Source organism: Lissotriton helveticus, chromosome 1_1 (genome assembly GCF_964261635.1).
Source record: "Lissotriton helveticus chromosome 1_1, aLisHel1.1, whole genome shotgun sequence".
In the NCBI taxonomy this organism is placed as follows: Eukaryota; Metazoa; Chordata; class Amphibia; order Caudata; family Salamandridae; genus Lissotriton; species Lissotriton helveticus.
Genome location: NC_136057.1, coordinates 1,834,652,232 through 1,834,674,234, shown reverse-complemented (window position 1 = coordinate 1,834,674,234; position 22,003 = coordinate 1,834,652,232). Strand labels below are relative to the sequence as shown.

The window sequence follows — 22,003 nt, the reverse complement described above, 5'->3', positions numbered from 1 at the left end:
GTTCGAAACAATAATGAATGTTGGTGTTGTTGCTATTGTTTTCAGTTGTGTTGTAGTGGGTGATTACAACATGCTTGCTGTTTGTACTAATATGGTGGCGTGCTAATAACGTCAGCAGTTTGGCCTTATTGGTCATGACACCACTTTGTATTATGACGTAGTCTGGGGGGGGTTATGATGATAGGTTCTGGGCTTGCTGAGGCTATGAACAATCCTAAAGGTGTCACCAAAGGCATTTTCATCTACCTGATTGGACATATTTGTAATTTAATGAGTAGTATTTAATAGTGTGTGTAATAAAAGTGCTTTGCCTTTTTCTAATAAAAAACACTCATTGGACAATGATTTATTGGGTGTTGTGCACCAGCGAGCTGGGTGCAGTAGCCCAATCTACCTCCCCTCATGCCTTGGACTGCTGTGCTTCACTACCCAGAGAGAGTCATTTAACACAATGGTGTACTTGGTTCCCAGTAAAGAAAAAGTTGTGGACTTATTACTTGTGAAGGGCTCACATCCTTGCCAACCCTTAAACAAAATGAAAATATATATATTTGTTTGAAGCATTGAATTATTTCTGCAAGCATAATCACTATGAGCTACCGCATGTGTTTGACCTACATCTAGCATCAACCTCAAAACCGGAGGATCCTCATCCCTGTTCCAATTAACCACTGTACGGGGTCAGCCTGCAAGTGTAGGGTATGGCTAGTAAAAATGTTTCAACACCTCTGACTCCAGTCTCAGTGAAAAACACTAACCACACATCTGGTTCTACAAAATCATTTTATTCTTTAATCACCAAAGTGTCTTGTATCCAAAGCATTTCCAAAAGCTCAAAAATCATTTTGCTTTCGGTGCCACCAGCAGCTTAGAGTTCTCCCGATAGACATCCTGTGATTCAAGAAGATCCACTGTCATTTCTCAGGGAGTTTTGAGTGCTCTGCTAAAACTAAGAAGGCAGGACTTGCATTTCAGAATGGAATAGAACAACTGCACCACTGGCAACAGATAGCAATACACTTCCCTGAACTGCAAGCCAATGGAGCAAAACTCGCTACGCAAGAATGAAAGACACTATCTGGACTACTTAAATTATAAATAGTTTTTGGGGCAATTTCTCAGGTTGTGCTGCATTTGCAGTTTGAAGAAAGATTACTTTTGCAAAGTCAAATCTTTAATGACCCGCCTGCTCGAAGGAGAATACACACACAGACTTGTGAAGCATGCCAAGAAAAAGGTGTAAGACATCAAAAGGAGCCTGGCTGTCTGCTTCATGTTCCGACCAGGAGTTGGACACAGGCGGTCAGGAGAGAAGAGGTGGGACCCGGAGGCCGCAAGGTAAGTTTTATTTATTTTTATTAATTATCATATTTTATGCGACCAAACCCCAAGCGCCCACCCCCAATCCGCGCTAGCAAGCAAACAATGGTTCTGTTGGGAAACTCGTGTAAATACTCTTGTGTATTAAATACGTGTTATAACATTGCATTGCATTGAATGATTGTAAAGAAACATACACAACACACTTCAATTCAGAGTAAGAAGTTTTTTCCTTATAACATTTGTCCTTCTTTGTAATATAAGTAAATAATTGGCTGTCCAATATGCAGGACTACAAGAAAACAAGTGATATGTGATGCTATTGGTGAATGAGCGTGATCGGTGACTTGGTGCTGTACATAGGTGACATAATTAACACACTTATTTACAAATATGGACTGTATTTTACAAGTGTGTCCAACATAAGATGCATAAGCCCAACAGGCTATAATTTTTCCTTATTTGAGTTGGGGAGTTGCGTGGACAAATTGAGCTGGCAACGTCGATGTTTTGACCCTAATAATTAGTGCAGATTCATAATCATCTGTGGCCGGTCTTCATCAGGACGGGGCAAGGATGGGACAGCCTGCGAATTGAAGATAGGAATCAGAAAGGTGTGTGTGTATTGAGCATATACTTGGTAAAAAGGGGGGAGCAATAGCAACTGTATGCTCACCTAATGGTTCGGGTGGAGTAGCACAATGATTCAAGGCTACTGTCCGAAGGTGTCAGCCAACACCTTCTACTCACTTCAAGGGGTATTCTGTAATAAATGCAGAGAGAGCGTACAACTTACTAGTGGTGTAAGGCAAGCGTGGGTCTTTAAAAAACAGCCCAGTGTCACCCGGCATGTCAAATGAGGAGATGCCTGGGAGCCTACGGTGAACATACCTATGTATCCTTGCGTAATTTTCATCACCAGCCGGTGGAAGTGGGTGCCTTAACAATCACCAAAATCTTAGGAAGCAAAGTTGGCGATGCTTTACCCACTCAGGATGCCACCCAGGACAGAACAGTAAATCAATTATACTAAAGGTACTCAGCAGAGTGAAAACACTGCGAGCGTGAGTGACATGCATTAACTCTGCCGACACCGCCCTAGTGATGGTGAGTGAGGCGAGGCTGGAAAACATCCGCTGGCGGTGACCATGGATACAAATAATTAATTCATTAAGTAGTTTGAGCCAAGCTATTGGGAAGCGTGGAGAAGCGTGGCTCAGTGGTTAGAGGCGGCAGACCCGGAAGCTGAGATCGACCGTGGACCAGGGTTCGATTCCCCGCCTCAGCGGGTCTCGGGCTCATAAAATTCCACGGTCTCGACAATTCTCGCTCCGGTGCCTACTCGACTCACGGGGTCACACTCTGGGCAATAGCTTGCTTAATCTCCACTACGGCCCCTCGTGGCGGGATGCCTGGCTTTCACCCTGTGGACACACTGCCGGGGTTTCTCACAGGGGAATACCAGGAGGGGTTCCCTAAGCAAGCGCCAGGATGCCCTTTGGGTGACAGGTCTGCGCTATATAAGTACACCTACATTTACATTTACACACATGTACATTTCAGGGCGTAAGTGTCATCCATTAGCTCTGCCGACATAGCCCTAGTGATGGTGGGTGAAAAGAAGCTAAAAACCATCTAATGGTGATGACCGTGGATAAGGAATTTTTAGGGAGATTAACCCAAGTTATTGTGATATAACTTTGAGGGCGAGGACAGCAATATTCGTATTGAATAGAAATGCTGTGCATCCGCGAGCCACCCCTGAGGATCATTAATTTAAACTTGTGTGCACTAGCACATTTGGCACAATGAGTAATCAATAAAGAAATTGATGTTAAAATTGAAACCTTTTGAGTACTCATCCACTAAGAATTAATTTGCCTCTTTTTTGAATTCATGTACACATTTTGTGCAAACTTGCACAGATCTTCCAGCTAACACAACCATCAAATAAGCAAAGGGCATGCAAAAGACGGCAAGACAATACAAACAGCGGCAGTCGGCTCAGGTAAGCGCAGTGTGGCTGGGCAGGGCGCGGCAGGGGGGAAGCCAACAGACTCGGAATAGTATTATTTATTTATTTAATTATACCTATTCCATCGTCTGTCTGCTTCCCACCCCACCGCTGCCGCACCTACCGCTCTTACCTGAGCCGGCCGCCACTCAATACAAATATGTGCATTACTTGGCATGAACAATTATAAATGCATCCGTTTATCGACTTTTCATTGAGAATGGGTCATGCAGCACCATGGCAACTGTTTTGACAAAAATATTAGCACCAACGTGGCAGATGTGGTGAAAAAAACGTTATTTATTGTTTGGCAAAACTAGGCAAGAAATCAGGCATATAATGTAACAACACCAGTCAAGGATTTGGCATAATGTTCGAAACACTCTTTTGGCTGACCTTTCCTGGGAAAAAACCTTATCTACATTCCGATATGGAAAGTCTAGTGATTGTTTCAGTTCTAATGGCCACTAGGGGCACCCCCGTAGATGGGAACATACCCCTCAAAGAGAAAACGGTTATCCATAAGTCAGATACTGTTAACAATACATCAAGTGGAAATCGGTATGCATACACTGGAAAGGAGCCTCTCAAGAATTTCACAGCAAGTCCTTTGGCTTTCTCCCAAATCATTGGGCTGCACTGTCAATGACTTTTAGCTTTGCACTATGCAATGAACTTTAGCTGGCTATGGGCACCTATGCCGAACATGCCAGCACGTCTCCACAGAAAGTGTTCTACAACATGAATTCCTCTCGTTTTTGGCAGGATTCTTTGGTGTTGGTGTAAAGATTCATAATTTCTTCATCAACCCATTAGAGTGAGCTGGGCTTATTGTGAACACTCGCTACTTCCAGACTAGGCACTGGTGGTTTATCCTTCAATACAAAACTGATTTTAACAATGTACTTAAAACAACTGTATACTTTGTTCATGTGTCCCATTGCAAGGTTCATACTTGAGACTATCCTTACGGAAATCCAGATCATATTTTTCTGACCATGTACGTGATTCTGAATGTGGTATCAAGCACCATAGAAATCATTATGCCTTGGCACCAGAACTTATTCATACCTTTTGACTCTTTAAGAATGTATGGGTGCTGATCATTTATTTACAAGGCTGCTAAGTTGCAAAATATGTGTATGCCTTCAGACATTTTTATGCAAGTGCATGATATACGTTAGCATTCTGCCTTCTGATTTGCATAAGTGTACTAAATTCCATGCTGTCTTACAACCTTCTACTGTAGAAATACGGTGATTCTTGACCATACTTGTACTCAGTACGTGTTTGTTTCCTCATCGAGTTTAGCACACATGTGGGGCTTCTCACATGTAAATATAACTGATTTCAAGTTATACTTTCACAGTGTATAGAATCAAATCCCTAGTTATTGTGTTAGCCATACTGTAGCTAGATGCAATCCAGAGAGCTAAGTTGAAAGACTTCACCAACAGGGTCAATTCACACTCTCAACCACATCGTCAATTCTTTTATCAAACCCAACATCCCAGGATTCCCTGTCAGGGTCAGCAGGCTCATGTACCATGGACAATTCACAAATCAAGACTAATAACATTATAAGCAGGAAGCCTGAGGTGGAACTCTCTGCCTCTCCAAATCCTACTCAGAAAGAAGTCCCTAACATAGCAACTATGATTAAGTCAGACTCACCCCTAGGCCCCGCCCCATTAGAAATGATGCAAAGGGGGGGTGAGACAGTCCTGGAGGCCTTAATTTCTATTTATAACTTATCTCTGAAGAGCGTCCATGTTTCAAATCCATTAAATATGCCATCATCCGCCCGCTGCTAAAAAACGGTTTTGGACCCAGACAAGGCAGAACAATATAGGCCGATCTCACTCCTGCCTGGAGTCACAACAATTCTAGAGAAAGGGATTCATGGCAATTTATCTGACTTTTTTTGAACTCCAATAGACTACTCCACCAGGTGCAGAGTGGATTACGAGCTGCCTGCAGAACTGAGACAGCTCTTTTGCTGGCAATGGCGGACCTAAAGAAAACTCTGGACTAAAGCAGATCCGCTGCACTCGTTTTATTGGAACTGAGCGCAGCTTTCAACATGGTCACCCATCCATTTATCTGCCAGAGGCTGGAAAGTACTGGGGTCACAGGGCAGCTCTAAGATGGTTAACACCATTTTTCGCAGACAGGAGCTTTCAAGTAAGTGAGGGGCCCTTTCTGTCAGAGGCGCATCAGCTGAAATGCGGAGTGCCGCAAGACTCTTCTTTGAGCCACACTTTATATAACATGTATGTGCAGCTGCTTTCAGACATCATCTGTGATCTGGTTTTACAATGGTCTCCTATACAGATCTTAACCAAATTGCTGTCTCATTGTCACCAAACACTAATGCAACCTTTGACAAACTTAACATCTGTCTGGAAAAGTATCCAACTGGATGCCTCCAGCTGCCTCAAGTTAAACAGGGACCTGGCCTTGGTAATGGTGACAGGAAACAATCCAGCACTATGGGACAAATTTCTCTGGCCATCATACTTGGGGGAACACCCTGCCCCCACCAAGTCCGAAGTAAAGAGCCTAGGCATCACCCTAGACAAAGACCTGACAATGGCCGCTAAAGCAAACAAGCATTTACAATGCAATAGGTCTCGCATTTTTAAAGTTTGAGCTATTGGCATTGCTAAATAATGCAACACCAATAGCTCAAACTTTAGTAATGCGAGACCTATTGCATTGCAAATGCTTGTTTTTATGGCTGCTTCTATTTCCATTTACGGCTTGTTCTACAGGAGGTGAAACTCTGAGCCGAACTTTCATCAGGAGATGGATGGCCAACACCAGCAAGGCAGAGGAGGACGGCAAATACTAAACACGCACTACGATTCACAACAAAGAGACAACCCTCCTCACAGGACGCTAAGCCAAAGAGCTAGATTTTAAGGCCACATCTAAACTTCATCAACGATGGTTCAGTCTGTGTAAATGATAGGTAAAGCATTCCGCAGCCTGGGGGCGCATATAGAGAAAGACCGCCCAGCCTGATCTGGCTTTGTGAATTCTAGAACTCTATAGAAAATGACCCCCTGAAGATCTATGCGTCCTAGAAGGGTGATATCTCACAAGCCACATCTTAAAACCAGGGTAGGCGCAGCACCCCCGCCTGCAGCACCTTGGGTGCCAGGGTAGGTGCAGAACCCTCACCTATTGCGCCTTGGGTGCCAGGGTAGGCGCTGCAGATCAGTGATGGGCGGCTTGGGGCATGCTGGTGGAGGGCCGGTGTCCCTGGGCAGGGAGAGGCTGGGGTGGGGGGCAGTGATGGGAGAGGCTGGTTGAGGATGTGTAGCAGGCTGGGGATGGGCCAGGGGAGAGCCGCTGTCCCTGGGGAGGGAGAGGCTGTGGTGGGGAGAAGTGACGGGGAGGCTGGTTGAGGACGTGGGAGGGGAGCGCATTCCTCGCCTAGACCTGGGAAGAGCCGTGGTCCTGCCGACAGACTCACAACTCAGCAGGCTGGGACACACACACCATACCTTGAACACACACTGACTCGTGCTTACACACACACTGGCACTCTCACACAACTTGCACACAGGCTGACACTCTCCCATACACAATTTGCTGACACACGCACACCATAACTTGCTCACACGCTGACACACACACACACACACACCATAACTTGTGCACACACTGATTCGTGCTGACACACACAACTTGCACACAGGCCACACTCACACCCACCACTTAATCACACGCTGATACTCATGCACACACCCATACTTACACAAGCTAACTTATGCTTGCACATACACACACACCGACACGCTCATGCATGCACCCACAACTTCACACACACTGACTCATGCTTACACATACACTGACACACATTTTGCCCACATACGGACTCATGGAGGCACTGAAACTGCTTACTGCTTTACGTGCTAACACTTTGAAATAATGAAAGCAGCAATCAATATAGCAGCAGCACTGTCCATAGGTGGAAGCACAAGGAAAACTCTATAGCCAATTATAAATCAGCGCCAGCGTTGCTGAACAATTAAACATGAAATAAAATACAATTGTATGTTAAGTAAGAGCAGCAGCCAGGACGAGTTTGTGCTCTGTTCACAAGAGGCGCCTGATTCTCTGTGAAGGCAGCAAGTGTGATAATATGTTCACAAGGTAAATAAATAGGTTAGCGCATGGGTGGCAAAGGTTGATATTCTCCCTCGGACCCTGTCCGACCACAGCCCTGTAGTAATTGAAGTGACTTTGCCCGATACTCCCCATAGACCCTTCACATGGAGGTTTAGAGCGGCGGCGCTGCTGGATCCTGTTTTTGCAGACACCATACGGTCTAATATAGTGCAATTTTTCAAATTAAACAAAGGCTCAGTGGACAGCCAAGCTACACTATGGGAGGCGTTTAAGGTGACAATCCGAGGGGTGTGCATTGGGACGACTACAGGGATTCTTAGGGATATTAGGAGACAACTATCGACGATTGAGGAACGACTGAGGGAATTAGAGGTCCAATACGACCACACTCCCACTTTGGAAACACTGGCCCAGATCCGTGAGATGACAGAGGAATACAATACTCTGGCAGAAACGGAAATTAAATATCTGTCCAAACCCCATGTTGCCCGCGCATATGGAGAGGGCGGGAGACCAGGTAGAACTTTGGTGGATAAACTGCAGCACAGGACAGTGGACCCCCCATCGACCACATAGTGGATAACAATGGAATATCACACCATACACATGATGCAATTGTAGAGCAGTTCCGACAGCTCTATGCTTCAGTGTACTCCACTAGGGGAGGGATGACGGAGGATGCCATGACAGATTATCTCGAAGACACTGCCATAGGGTGGCTCTCTGATGTCCACAGAAAATATTTGGGGTTGCCCATAGACGACAAAGACATTAGGGAGGCCATATTTTCTCTACCTAACAGTAAAGCTCCGGGGCCGGATGGCCTAACTGCCGAATTAAATAAACACTATGCGGACCTTCTTATTCCGCATCTGCTGGAGATGTATGCTGAAGCCCACGATACTGGCCATCTTCCTCCTTCCCTAAGACAGGCCCTCATAATTACACTTCTGAAGAAAGACAAGTCCCAGACGAGTTGTGACTCATACCGCCCACTCTCGTTAATAAATCTAGACGTTAACATTTTAGTGTAAGTACTTACCGCCAAATTACAACCCCTCATGCCGCTCTTAGTACTTCCAGACCAGTCCGGGTTTATACCGGAACGCTCCACCTCCCTTAACCTGCGCACTATCTTTGCTATGCTTCATGTGTTAAATCCTGCATTGCCCACCGTTGCAGTGCTACTAGATGCTGCAAAAGCATTCGATTCTATGGAATGGCGGTGTCTTCTTTTTATGCTTCAATAGATGGGCTTCCCCCCGGTATTCATCAGATGGGTACAGGTCCTGTATACTGACATCACAGCAAGGATTCGGGTTGGTGGAATCACTTCAGAACCATTCCAGTGGAGAGAGGCACCAGACAGGGGTGCCCTCTATCTCCTCTCCTATTTTCCCTCATTCTAGAACCCCTGGCATGCAAGATCAGGCAGGGTCATAGGGCAGCTGCACTGAACTTTCACAATCGGCCTGTGGGAATTTCTCTATATGCTGACGACATGGTTGTCTATGTCCGTGAGCCCCACATGTACCTCTCCTCAGTAATACGGGAATACATAAAATGTGGCCTCTTTTCAGGGCTCCAAATAAATTGGGAAAAATCTGTCATAATCCCCCTGACGCAAATCACTACTCCACCACAGCTGGAATACCCGCTCTTATGTTTTGCAGACCCAGTGAAATATCTAGGGCTGTGGATCCATAGAAATCCGGAAGTAGTGGTTTAAGAAAACTATGCCCGGGCCTACACCACACTGACACAGTAGATTGACAGATGGGTGGGCATGCCTTTCTCTCTTTCAGATTGCATAGCTATAATAAAGATGGTCATCCTTCCGAAATTTTTATATTTATTCTGTAATGTTCCAATTTTCTTAACAACACACTTTTTTAAACAACTCCGGACTCAACTGTTGTGCTTGGTGTGGGGGAATAAGCGGCCCAGAATCAGTTGGCATGCACTTACACAGACATTTGAGGGGGATTTCAAGCTCCAGATTTTTACGTGTATTATCTGTGTAGTCAGGCACAATATGCTTACTTTTGGTTCAAATCGCATGACCATATACCTCACGTTGCAATAGAAGAGGGTGACGCGTATCCTGTGCCTCTGAGCAGAGTCCTCACTCACATTAAGCGACATACACCCAAAAATGAGATCAGCGGGGGCGTGGCTAGCGGCCGTGCAAGATGGCTGCTGCCTGAAGGAGCTCCGGAGGCGACGTAGCCTTCCCTATTAATCTGATCACTAATCCGTCCTGATACAGTTCCCCAGAGCCACACACTGGGGCCAAGGACCAAGCGGCAGCCGCCCGTGCAACTCCGGTGAAAATCCGAAACCAGGTGCCGGCACTGAAGGTCCGCAGGCTATCGCAGCCTAATCCACACGCGGACACCGGGGACTAAATTTTCAGCGGCGCCCAGCGCCGGGCGCGGTGGCGGCGGAGCGGCCCACACGGCGGTGGAGGGGGCGGCGCGCACCCACAAGGAAAAGACTGCTGGGCGTTCAGGAAGGTGTCGCGCCCGCCTATGCACGCAGTGCCCGTTATATGTGACGCATAGGCAGTGGCCCCAGCTGCGGAGGAGGCGGCGGAGGGGTGAGGCCTACTCCCAGAGGTGAAGCCGGGACTCGATTTCCGGGAGCCCAGATCCAGGGCAGGCCCAGAGGTGCTGTAGCTGCGTTGGGGGTGGGTCGCGCCCGGCCAGAGCGCCCCACGGGCCCCACGCCCCACACCCAGCAACCCGGGGGGGGGGACCTTGGGGGCCCGAAAACAGCGGCCTGCAGTTGGGGGCAGGTACCAGGAGGCGGACATGCATCTGGCGTCCGTAGATGAGATCCGGACCAGACAGTGGGGGTGCCGGGCGGGTGCGTTCCGCCCCCCCCTCCCTGCCATAGCTCCTCGACAGCCACGCCTGAGAGGAGCACCTCCTCGAGCTGAGGGCCCCGTGGATTGAATACCCCAGTGGTGAGGGCCTGCAGTACAGAGCCATTCTCTACCGGCCCTGGAAGACATCATGGCAGGCAGAACCCCACGATTGCAGAACACTCGGTCCAAACTAGACAATATCGCTTACGGAAAGGATTTTCCACCGCTTCCCGAGGGCAAAAACTCCTCTGGAAAAGCTGCAGAAGGTGACGGTCCTAACAAATTGACTCTGGAGGACATAATGGCGGCCCTCGTGAATGTCCAGACTACAGTGGGCTCAATATCGACGGACGTATCTTTATTAAGGGCTGATTTTCAGAAAATAACGACCAGAGTCACAGAGGTCGAACAGGTCACTAAAACTTTGGTGACGGACTCGGCAGCACTGAAGAAGACGGTGTCCAGACTCAAATCCGAAAATAAGTTGCTGATAGACAAACTGAACGACCAGGAAGGATGCTCTTGCAGAAACAACGTCCAAATTCTCGGAATTCCGGAGAGTGAAGGCGCTCCGGCCATGGATCTCTACGTGGAGGACATTATAAAGACCCGGCTACAGCCAAAGGGCCTCTCCAATTTTTTCTCTGTAGAAAGGGCGCATAGAGTCCCGGGTGGACGGCCTAAACCGGGAGCACCCCCCAGACCAGTGCTCGCACGGCTGTTCAATTTCCGTGACAGAGATGCTATATTACAAGCTGCGAGGATATCTCTGCCAATCCGCATTTTGAATTCAACGATATCCTTCTTCCCCGACTACACGGCAGCAGTCTCACGGCGACAAAGATCCTTCCTGGAAGTTAAAAAAGCATTGAGGGCTAATTACCTGCCTTATTCGATGATATTCCCAGCAAAGCTTAGAGTTGTAGCCGACGGGAAAACATGATTTTTTGAGACGCCTGAGTAGGCCCACGACTGGCTGGAAGGCTGGCGGAGAGTGGATGGGCCGCGTCGTGCAAATAGAGACCATCGCAGTAGAGACTAAAGCGGGATAGAGCGCAGTCAAGATCAGCAACGCGTAGGCGGGGAGGACACACAGCGGCCTGACACGGAGGACCTCGGACACGGCTAAAACAAGACTACGGAAAGCTGGCTAATCAAGAGACACCCACGCATAATCAAGGCGGCGGCTGCACCGACATTGGACACTGGGCCACAGTGGGCTCTGGAGGGGAGGGGAGGTCTGCGCTTCTCCTTGGACTTCCTACCCCCTACACGCAAGTACAATGTTTCGGATGGGGATGAAGCACTCTGCTGAGTTGGGGTGGCGGGCAGTTCAGAGTCCGTCGGGTAGGGAGGCAGTGTGGGTGGTTGGGGATACGGGTTGGGGAATGGGGGTTTTGAATTTTATTATTACAGTAAATAATGGCTATGATACCATGCAGGTTTACGCTCTGGCTGACAGGTTCTCTCTAGACACGGTTGGACTGCGACTAATGCTTATTACTACTCATTCCCATGGCGACACACACTACGGCAGATAATACACAAGTTACGACCCCTGAGGTACAGGTGACCCCCCTCACACTACTCACTTGGAATGTGCACGGATTCGGTGACAAAATCAAGAGAGGCCTAGTTCTACAAGCCTTGAAACGTCAAGCTCCCACGTTGACACTCCTGCAGGAAACACACTTCACGGGTCAGGCATGCAAGGCACTGGAAAGATGGGGATACAAGATGGTGGTGCATTCAGAATTCTCCACAGGTTCGAGGTGGACGGGTATCCTGGTGCGCAAAAACTCCTCCTTCATAGTACTCCAAGCCAAAAAAGATGACCAGGGTAGATTTGCAGCACTGCAGGGCCAATGGTAGGGTAAGATCATTAATGTGGTATCCATATACGTGCCCCCGGCGCTTCACGCAGTGGCGCTCCCAGCTCTTAGTGAATTTTTATTGTCGTTGCCGGAGGGAGATCTGCTTCTTGGGGGGGATTTTAATGCAACAATGGATGCGAACCTGGACAGATACCCAGAAAGGGCACAGACGGGTGGGGTTTCTCGCCTACATAGTTTCATAGACGCGCTAGGTCTGGCAGATGTATGGAGGCATGCCTGCCGCACGACACGGCAATATACATTTCACTCCAACGCCCATAACAGTCTCTCCCGCATAGACTATTTCATGGCACCGGTAACGACTTTACAAAACGTGACTGGCGTGGTGATTAAACCCAGAGGCCACGAAACACTTCTTTGCGGAAAACGCAACGTCTGTTGACTCTCCCTCGATCTTGTGGGAGGGGCGGTCATTAGGGGACAGGCGATAGTCTCCATCACGGGGCACACACGGGAAAAACAGAAAGACCTAGCTACACTAGAGTTAGACCTACACTCGGCGGAAGCTCACCACTCGGCGGAACCCACGCCTGAGTTGGAACATGCTCTGCTGAGTTGGAACATGCTCTGCACCTCAAACAGCAACATACAGAGCCCATTTACAACAGGAGACAGTATCCAACCTCACGGCTTCCAGACATAGGGTGTATGATGTGGGGGACAAAGAGGGGAGACTCCTGGCCTGGCTGGATAGGCGAGAGCGGGGCACGAGGACAGTAGTGCAGCTGCGACCGATGGGGGTACAGCTCACAGCGGACCCACGTGCCATAGTGCTTGCATTGGCTGACTATTTCCGGGATGTTTACACGTCAACGTCGGACGTATCGGAGGCTGCGGTTGCGGCATCCATAAAAGACATTGAGATGCACAGGCTCACGCGGGAGGACTCTTTAGAACTCGATGCAGAACTCACAGTGGAGGAATTAAGCGCCTCTATCAACTCGCTACAGTCGGGTAAGGCGTTGGGACCCAACTGGATCCCAATAGAACTATATAAACAACTGGCAGACACCATTAGTCCGAACGTATTGAAAATGTATACCGACAGCCTGGAAAGAGGCGAGCTACCGCCTGACCAGCGACTGGCAACAATAGTGGCAATCCCGAAACCAGGTAAACCACCGTGTGAATGCGCCTCCTATCGCCCGATATCCTTGCTTAATGCTGAGGCCAAGATTCTTGCCAAGGCGCTGCCGACCAGATTGTTGGCGCACCTCCCTCATTTAATCCATCCGGACCAATCTGGCTTCATGCCGAATAGAAACACCGCGCTCAACCTCAGACGCCTGTATGGGGCACTGGCAAAGGCGCCAGCCTTATCTGGGTCGGCGGTTGTCATCTCCCTGGATGCGAGTATGGCATTCGACATGGTGGAATGGAACTACCTTTTTGCAGTACTCTCCCACTTGGGATTTGGCCCTAAGTTTTGTGCGTGGGTCCGCCTCCTCTACGCCAATCCTCTGGCACATGTGACGGTCAATGACCACTTATCGGACACTATGCACCTAGCAAGGGGGATGCGCCAAGGTTGCCCCCTGTCGCCACTCCTTTTTGCGCTAGTATTAGAACCTCTCGCTACCTGGATTAGAGGGCACCCACTACTACGAGGTATTCAGTGGACGGAGGGATGGGAAGACCGTATTTCCCTATATGCCGATGACATTTTGGTATACCTGACAGACCCTGAGTACTCCATTCCAGTGCTCCTTGAGATATGTGATGAGTTCGGAAAGCTATCAGGGTACACGGTCAATTGGGCTAAGTCGATCCTATACGTGCTGAGGGGCCCTCCGCCACGGCTCCCTGTCACCTGTCCCCTGGTAATTTCGCAGGGCACATTCAAGTACCTAGGTCTTCACATTACTTCAGACCCGGCGACTTTCTATTCTGAGAATTTGGTGCCCCCTCTAGAACGCTTGAAACGGGATGTGACGCATTGGGACTCGCTACCTCTGACATTACTGGGAAAAGCAGCCTTATTTAAGATGATGGCCTTGCCTAGGTTTTTATACGCCCTTGAAAATACACCATTCCCCGTCCCGTTAAAATATTTCAAACAAATAGCTGCACAGGTATCCACACTGTTGTGGGGCAGTAGGCCAGCGCGCATAGCCCAAGCGAAAATGCACCGAGGATGGTACGACGGAGGCACAGCGCTCCCCAATGTACTAATATACTACTGGGCTGCTCATCTCAAGGTCATCAACCAGTGGATCCATGCTTCACAGGCAGGCCCGGCGTACAGGGCGGACAGGGCACAGTTGGGAACGGAATGCATGCTTGCGGCTTTGTATAATAGAGGCCAAGCCATAAAACTGATGGGACCCACTAAACATACAGCGATGATATGGCACACAGCACAGGCACGGCTGGGATGGAAGGGTGTGATTACACGACTTACCCCACTTTGGGACACAAAGCAACTAGGATTTTCAAGAAAGAGCGAGGGCTTTGAACAGTGGGACAATAAAGGTATTTCCACGGTGGGGGACTTGTGGGATAAGGGGAATGTACTGCCGTTTGCCCAACTTCGGCTGCAGTATGATCTGGCCCTCAGTGAGGCTTTTCGACATTCACAGATAAGACATGCACTACTGGCGGCACTGCCACTGGACACGGAGGTCCCTGAATCTTCCCCTCTGGAAGATAGGTTGCTTACGGAGTACATGCCAAAGCGCGCTACATCCCTCACTTATTGCAAACTGATCAACAACCTACCTGACCCCACGGTTACATTAAGAGAGAAATGGGCAGTTGACGTGGGAGACATGGACGACACGGAATGGCAGGAGGCCTTGGCTTCACCCAAGGAGATACGCATACCCTCACGGTTCCGTCTCATACAACTCAAAATACTCCACCGCACATACAACACTAGGAGCACGCTATTCCAAATGGGCAGGGCACAACACCCCTATTGTCTTCGGGGGTGTGGGGAGGAGGGATCATTCTTCCACACAATATGGGACTGCCCACAGATAGTCAAATATTGGAGGCAGATACTGCGTACAATATCACAGGCGATGGGAGTTTCGCTTCTACCAGAGCCGCGTAAATGCCTCCTAAATGTGTGGGAACCCAATGACCTCACGAGACATGGGCAAACATGGGTTACGCTGGGTCTCATAGTCGCAAAACAAAACATAGCGCCGAAATGGGGAGCCGTAGGTGTACCAACACTGACGGCCTGGTGTGGAGACATAGACGTCATTATGTTGACTGAGAGTACAGTTTATATAAACCGTAAGTGCCCCTAGAAATGGACTAAGATTTGGGCGGCATGGAACACATATCGGGGTGACATCTGTGAGCCGATATCGGATATAGATGAGGACGATACTGATGATGAAGTCGGGGATCTGTGAAGGACACATGTCAAGGGAATTGTACAATGTTTTTCTTACTGCCAGCCAAGTCACACCGAGACCTAATGAAGTAATAAGTATATTATATAGCCTAATTGTAATGTATAACTGCGTATTTTGATATTAATGCCAATGTTTGGATTGAAAACAATAAAACAAATTTTCAAAAATGAGATCAACACCATAGACATCATGGTGAGGGCGTGGCAGGACATTGGGAAGAGGACTAATAGTCTTCCATTGTATGCGCCTGATATGCCGATACAGGGACATACCGCCATTTCGGTAGCCCAGGAACACGGGCCGATGCTGACACTCCGAGAGGTGGGAATAACACTAGTGGGTGACCTATACACGGATGGGAAATATGTAACTGATCAGGACCTAGGTTACATATAACATCCTACGCCTCTCTTTCAATACACTTGCTTTCGACTGCGTCAGGCGATGAAGGCTCATTATACTACTTTCCCTGACGAACCACGAGTGTCTCAGGCATTACAGACGGTGATAGTAGCTCCAAGCAAGAAAAAGCTGATAACAAAACTGTACAAGGTAATACAAGGGGACACAGATGAAGGGCATGATAAGAGCTTGGCCCGCTGGAATGCGATATTGACACCCCCGATTACAGATAAAGTATGGGAACAGATATGCACGCTGACTGGGCGGCTAACTTCGAACAACAACCTATGCATCATACACGTTAAATTCATACATCAGGTATATTACTCCCCCCAAAAATTGCATAGTTTGGGTCTGCATGAATCGGCCTGCTGTAGGAGGTGTGGGCGTGATGAGGCTGACTTTTTGCATCTGGCGTGGCAGTGTGGCGCGGTATTCAGGTACTGGGAACAAGTCATTGCTCTAATTCATAGGATGACAGGTCAAGCGCTGCAATGTACGCCCCTAGAGTGCTTATTAAACCAAGCCCCCCAATGCAGATCGTTAGTGGGTCGATTTGTGCAAGTGGCTTTACTACTAGCTAAAAGGCGTATACTGTTTACATGGGATAGTCGACTGAAACCGAATGTGAATCTGTGGCCCAAAGATATGGCATATTGCCAGGAACAACTAGAACTATAAGCAGAAGAATTGCCGATGTCATCCAGACCTAAGGATATTTGGGTCCCCTTCAGGGAATACTTGTGGGCGCAAACTGAGCAAGCCTCGGAATGACTGCCTGTCGCGCTAATGACCCTGTACTACTGTGTAAAGCTCGGACTTGTTCAGCATGTGACAACATCAGCAAACATGATTAGTGTGCGTGGTAAGGTAACCAATCACTGAGTTTCATCTGTTTGTATGCGGCTAAAGGTTGTTACATGGAGCAGAATTGTTATGTTTTCTGTTCGAAGCAATGCTATTGTAATGGTGCACTGTGAACATATTATGTGCTTCATCAACACTTCTTCAATAAACAAAGTAAAAAAAAAAATATGTTAGCGCAGGCGGGCTTGCAAATGGAAGCTCTTGTACACCCATCCACTCTTCAGCCCATCCTACCACTCATCCATTCACCCTTTCACTACTCATCCATCTACAATTCTTCCCTTTCACCCATTTATCCTTACATCCATCCTGTCACTCATTAAACCCTGCATCTATCCATCCAACCTTTCACTCACCCATCAACTGTTTAATCACATAACCATCTATTTACCCTTTCACTCATCCAGCCATCATTTCACTCACCCATCCACACCCCTTTCACTAACCCATACATACCCCTTTCACTCATCTATCCATCCACCCTTTCACTCACCCATCTGTCTACCCATTATCCAGCCATACATTCATCTACACTCAGTTTCACTCTTCCATTCTTACATTCATAATTTCACACATCCAGTATTTGACACATCCAACCATTCACCCTTTCACTCTTCCATCCACTCTTCTTCCCTTTCACTCACCTATCCTTTCACTCGCACCATCCATCCTTACATCCCCTCACATTAATTATGAGCTTTTGTCTGCCGAGGCCCATCGAGGACGCCATCCACGCTGTAGCTGATAAAGAGCGGGCGTTGACACTCCTGAACTGGGGGCCAAGGAGGGAGAACCGCACAGATGGGAAGGCAACATGCAGGAGGAAGGATAGAAGCACACACCCAGGGCAAGGAGTACACAAAGGAGACTGCTTGAATTACAACAAGTGAATACTTTGTTTTCTCCAGCATAAACCCCAGAACACAAAATTACTTAAACTCACGATGCCTGGCTAATGTTTTCTGCGTCACACCCCGTTACCAATATCTATAAATCCTGTTCCAGTCTAGGATTCTGAGAGGCAAAGCGCAATATTTTCCAGAATGTCCTGGAAAGCATCCATGTCCAGTGAAATGTTGCACTCCCATCACTGCATTATACCAGTTTATACTTAAGCAATGCGAGAGACTTAGGGAGTTGGCATTTATGTGATAGCGGCTAAATTATCGATCGTGTCACCGGGGGACCCGAATTCCAATCCCAGCCCTTGCTTGAGCCATGTGATCTTCGGCCAAACACTTCACCCCAAGGAGGTGTAGATAACAAAAAGTAGAGGTGTCAGGCCGTCTACATAACAAAAATGTGGTTAGAGATATCGCTTGAACAAAATGTTAAAGCTAAGCTAGGTTTTTTAGCGCCAAGAGATTAAAAACTATTTTCCAGCTCCTGTTTGTTTAAAAGAAAAGCACAATGGTTTTGGACCAAACCCCACGCAGCATTTTATAATCACACCAGCCATTATTTACCAAAGCAGAGAGGGTGCAAAGGTGCTTGCTCCAGGCAGGCACGCGCAGGGAGATGTCAGCAACGGAAAAAATATAAAAGAAAACAAACACACGGGGCTTCATACAAGTTATCAAGGTGACCGAGGCCAACTCTCTCGCACTCCTCTTTCAGAACACTTTATGCATTTCATGGTAAAGTCAATGAACACTGCCTTAGAGGGCACCTCTGTGCTGGCAAGGTTCATGACATTAAAACGATTCTCAAAACTGCAGAGCAATCACCGTCCATGGCAATGTGCTTAATGGCTTAAGATTTGAGGGTCTGCATGGCATATACATATGTGCAAGTTGCTGCTGAAAGTCAGTATAAACTTTTACATATTTTTTTCAGTTTTGCTAAGAGCCAGCATGACACTGATGCTGCACAGCGTGGCACATTAGCTATGTAGAACTATAAAGTAAATTGAGACATTTAGTAACATTAAACAGCTGAGTAAACAATGTTTAAAGTGAAGTGGAACGAGAAATCATATATCTTATTGACTTTAGTTCAACTGTCAATTCTAGTTTGAAACAATATGCAACCAATATTTTGCTTTTATATGCCCAGCAAATACACTACACATCTGTGGTTTGTCTCGGCTCTGCCGTCAGCGACCGCGTCTCTCTCCTTGGCTGGGCTGTGGAAGAGGCAGTACAAACGCAGTTCTGCCTCATCGCAGCCGCTGCCCGATGGTATTATCACAGGCTGGGCTCGCTATTAGCTCTGATTACTAAAGCGATCACACCGAGCCCCCTCCTGCCCGTCCCCTGCATTACTTATTGATCATTTCGGATCTAGCCCACAGTAAGCCCCATGCACTCTTGCCTCTTGAACTGTTTTCTCTATTCTTGCTCCCAGTCTTTGCATTTACAACTCTGTAGCTGTTGGGAGCATGTTCCAGTAGACGTCCAAGCCCTCTTGTTTATGCAAGGACCATGCTCCCACTACAAGCCCCAAGGAGCCGCGTGCCCCGCCGACTCGCTGGTGTCTGCAGCGGGCAGGGGTTATGAGCCCTGCTTTGCGCAACACGCCGCGCGCGCTCACATGCTGCCTAGAAAAAAAAACGAGTGGTGCGCGTGCATTTCTGCCATATGCTTTCAATTATCGCGCCCGTGTCTGGGCACGATAATTGAAAGCATATGGCAGAAATGCGTATAATAGACAACAATAGGCCAGGGGCGGAACTATGCGCCCGCCTCTTGGCTATTGGTGTCTACTTTACAAAACAGCAAGCAGTTAAAGGCCAATAGCAGGCTGCAAATGGAAAATCACACGCACGAGCGTGTGGAATTTCCAGGTCCATTTGCAAAACCCGGACAAAAGGACTCTTGCTGCGCAGTGCAACGCAGGGCGCGAGCCCTAAAAAGGTGTCGGGCACTTGCTTTGGCCTTTTGCTGTCTCTCTGGTAGACACTCAAATGGCTGCCTATGGAGTGTCGGAGAACAGTGGTCCAGAGATTGATACTCTTCTGACTGGACACAGCAATGCACTCTATCTGGTCATCCCATCATATGTCATCAGAGAGCTGCAGGTTGCCCAGAATGCCGCATCCAGATCATTGACAAGACCCTCTAAAACACAATCTGCACGAGCAGCCTTTGGGCAACTTCATTGACTGCTAATAAAAGAGAGAGTAGCATTTAGGTCCCTCTACATTGCCCATAGGGTAAAGCACTCTCTGGGGCCACATGTCCTGCAACATCTTGTCAATCCCTACACTGTCTCTAGAGATTTGAGTCAAAAAAATCTCTCTGTTAACCGTTCCCAGAGTCAGGAGAGCAAGAGCACGTGGCTGGTCTTTGAGCTACTTTGTCTCAAAACTGTGGAACACTCTTCCTCTTAATCTAAGATCAGACCGGGATCTACTCAGCTTTAGGAATCAGCAGAAAACTCATATTTTCACTCAAGCAGAGTAAAACCTCTCACATGTCCTCAATGTGTTGTTGCCAGTGCCTTGAAGCCCGCACGTGGGAAGCTGTGTGCTTTATAAATATTTTATAATAATAATAATAAACTGGTTTATAGGAGACACATATTCTTCCTGTGCTGGTTTAGGGTCAGCACTTAAAGAACTCAGTTAGTATGCTGACTGAAGTATATGCATTTTTATGCACTAGTGAACTATGATTTTCTCTTTGTATCCCACTCCCTCCATCCCTTTTACATGTTTGGACAGGTTTCCTGAATAGTTGTGATTGATCCTTTTAAGGCTGGTGGAATGCAATAATGTGCTCACATGTCTGCAAAGAAAATTGGTGTGCACTTGGGGTAAAAATTGTTTATTTTGAATCATTCGTAGGTATGTGGAGAACACTGCAATTTTGTACTTTGTCCTGATGATGGTCCCATTATTAATCATGCAGGGCCGAAATGTCGACATGAATGGCTGAAGTTGCACGTATACCATTATAATTTAATGCCACACTTGCATCTTGGACTGGTCACAGAGCTTTGTTGTAAAATTGCAATCAGCTATTGTATTGTATGTTTATATTGTATCTTTATTATCTGTTTATATTGTGTTTTTATTGTTTGCTTTACATTCAGTGCCTTTTACCTTTATTGTTATAAATAAAACCTATTTTTATTCAGATAAACTAAACCTTTGCATTATATATTGAAGATTATTTCATTAAGTGTATTTAGATATATGAGTTGTTTCTCTATAAAGCGCTATAAATAAATATATGAAATGATTATTCTCAGCAATCAAATATGAGTTATATACTCAATATTATCCAACATCTCCGTAGCACTTCTGAAACTATGTGTATACTTGTAATCCAATTTATAAAGCTTTCACACAAGGCAACACAGCAAGACAACTTGCTGCTCTGCGCTGCATGAAGGTGTAAAGGCAGGAATGCGCCATATTTAACATTATATGATGCATTCCTGTCCTCTGCTTGCACTGGCTCAAATATGCTGCCTTGCGCCAACACAGGGACCCTTAAGCCGTGGTGCAAGGGTACCTGCGTCGTACGAAGGTCTGTTTTTATGTAGGAAGGGGCTCCTTCCTGCACAAAGACAATCCTCAAACGCATTTTCCTCAAAGTGTGCTGCAGAATGCACAAGGCTTAGAAAGAGGAAGCAACAAGGAGAAATAAAGACATTTCTCCTCATTGCTCCTCCCCTGGGAAGGCATTGCATTTTTGCGCATTCTCAGGTTTATCCGCCTTTGTAAATCTGGGAATGCGCTAAAATCCATGGGTGGATGCGTGGGGACACCCATGCTCCAGCCAGGGAACGCTTTCCCCAGGCAGAGTAACACAAGCCAGTGACTTGCTCTGCCTTCCGTTACTCCAGATGTATCAAGCCATGCAGAGCCATGCAAGGTGGCCTTGCATGGCAGGGTAAATCTCATTCTATGTTTTGTGTTGCTTTGGGCGGGGAAAGGGCGATGCAAAACCTTGTTAAAGTTGGCCCTCAGTGCATAGAATTGTCAAAGGGAAAAGGCATTACTTATTATTATTATTTTTTTTCAAAACCTTTATTGAACATTGCATGGTACATTGGTATATGCATTACGATCATCACTACATGCCTTTGATCAATGCAGTCTCCATCTGGGATCCCATTCTACTCAAGGCAACAGTTCTAACTCCCCCCCCCCCAACACTGTAAACCCTCCCCCCCTATA

General features: G+C 47.3%; 1 protein-coding gene across 3 annotated transcripts in view; it reads left to right on the top strand.

Moving 5' to 3' along the window:
- Nucleotides 1–22,003, top strand: part of LOC144774994 (verrucotoxin subunit beta-like) — a 247,659-nt gene that overhangs the window by 109,171 nt on the left and 116,485 nt on the right. Inside the window, exon 4 of one of the 3 annotated variants that reach the window (XM_078659206.1) lies at nucleotides 20,663–20,905. The exons of the other annotated variants lie outside the window; for them this stretch is intronic. The gene's annotated coding sequence lies outside the window, so the exon portion shown is untranslated. Of the gene's footprint in view, nucleotides 1–20,662; nucleotides 20,906–22,003 lie in introns of those variants that run through there. 3 annotated transcript variants of the gene reach the window in all.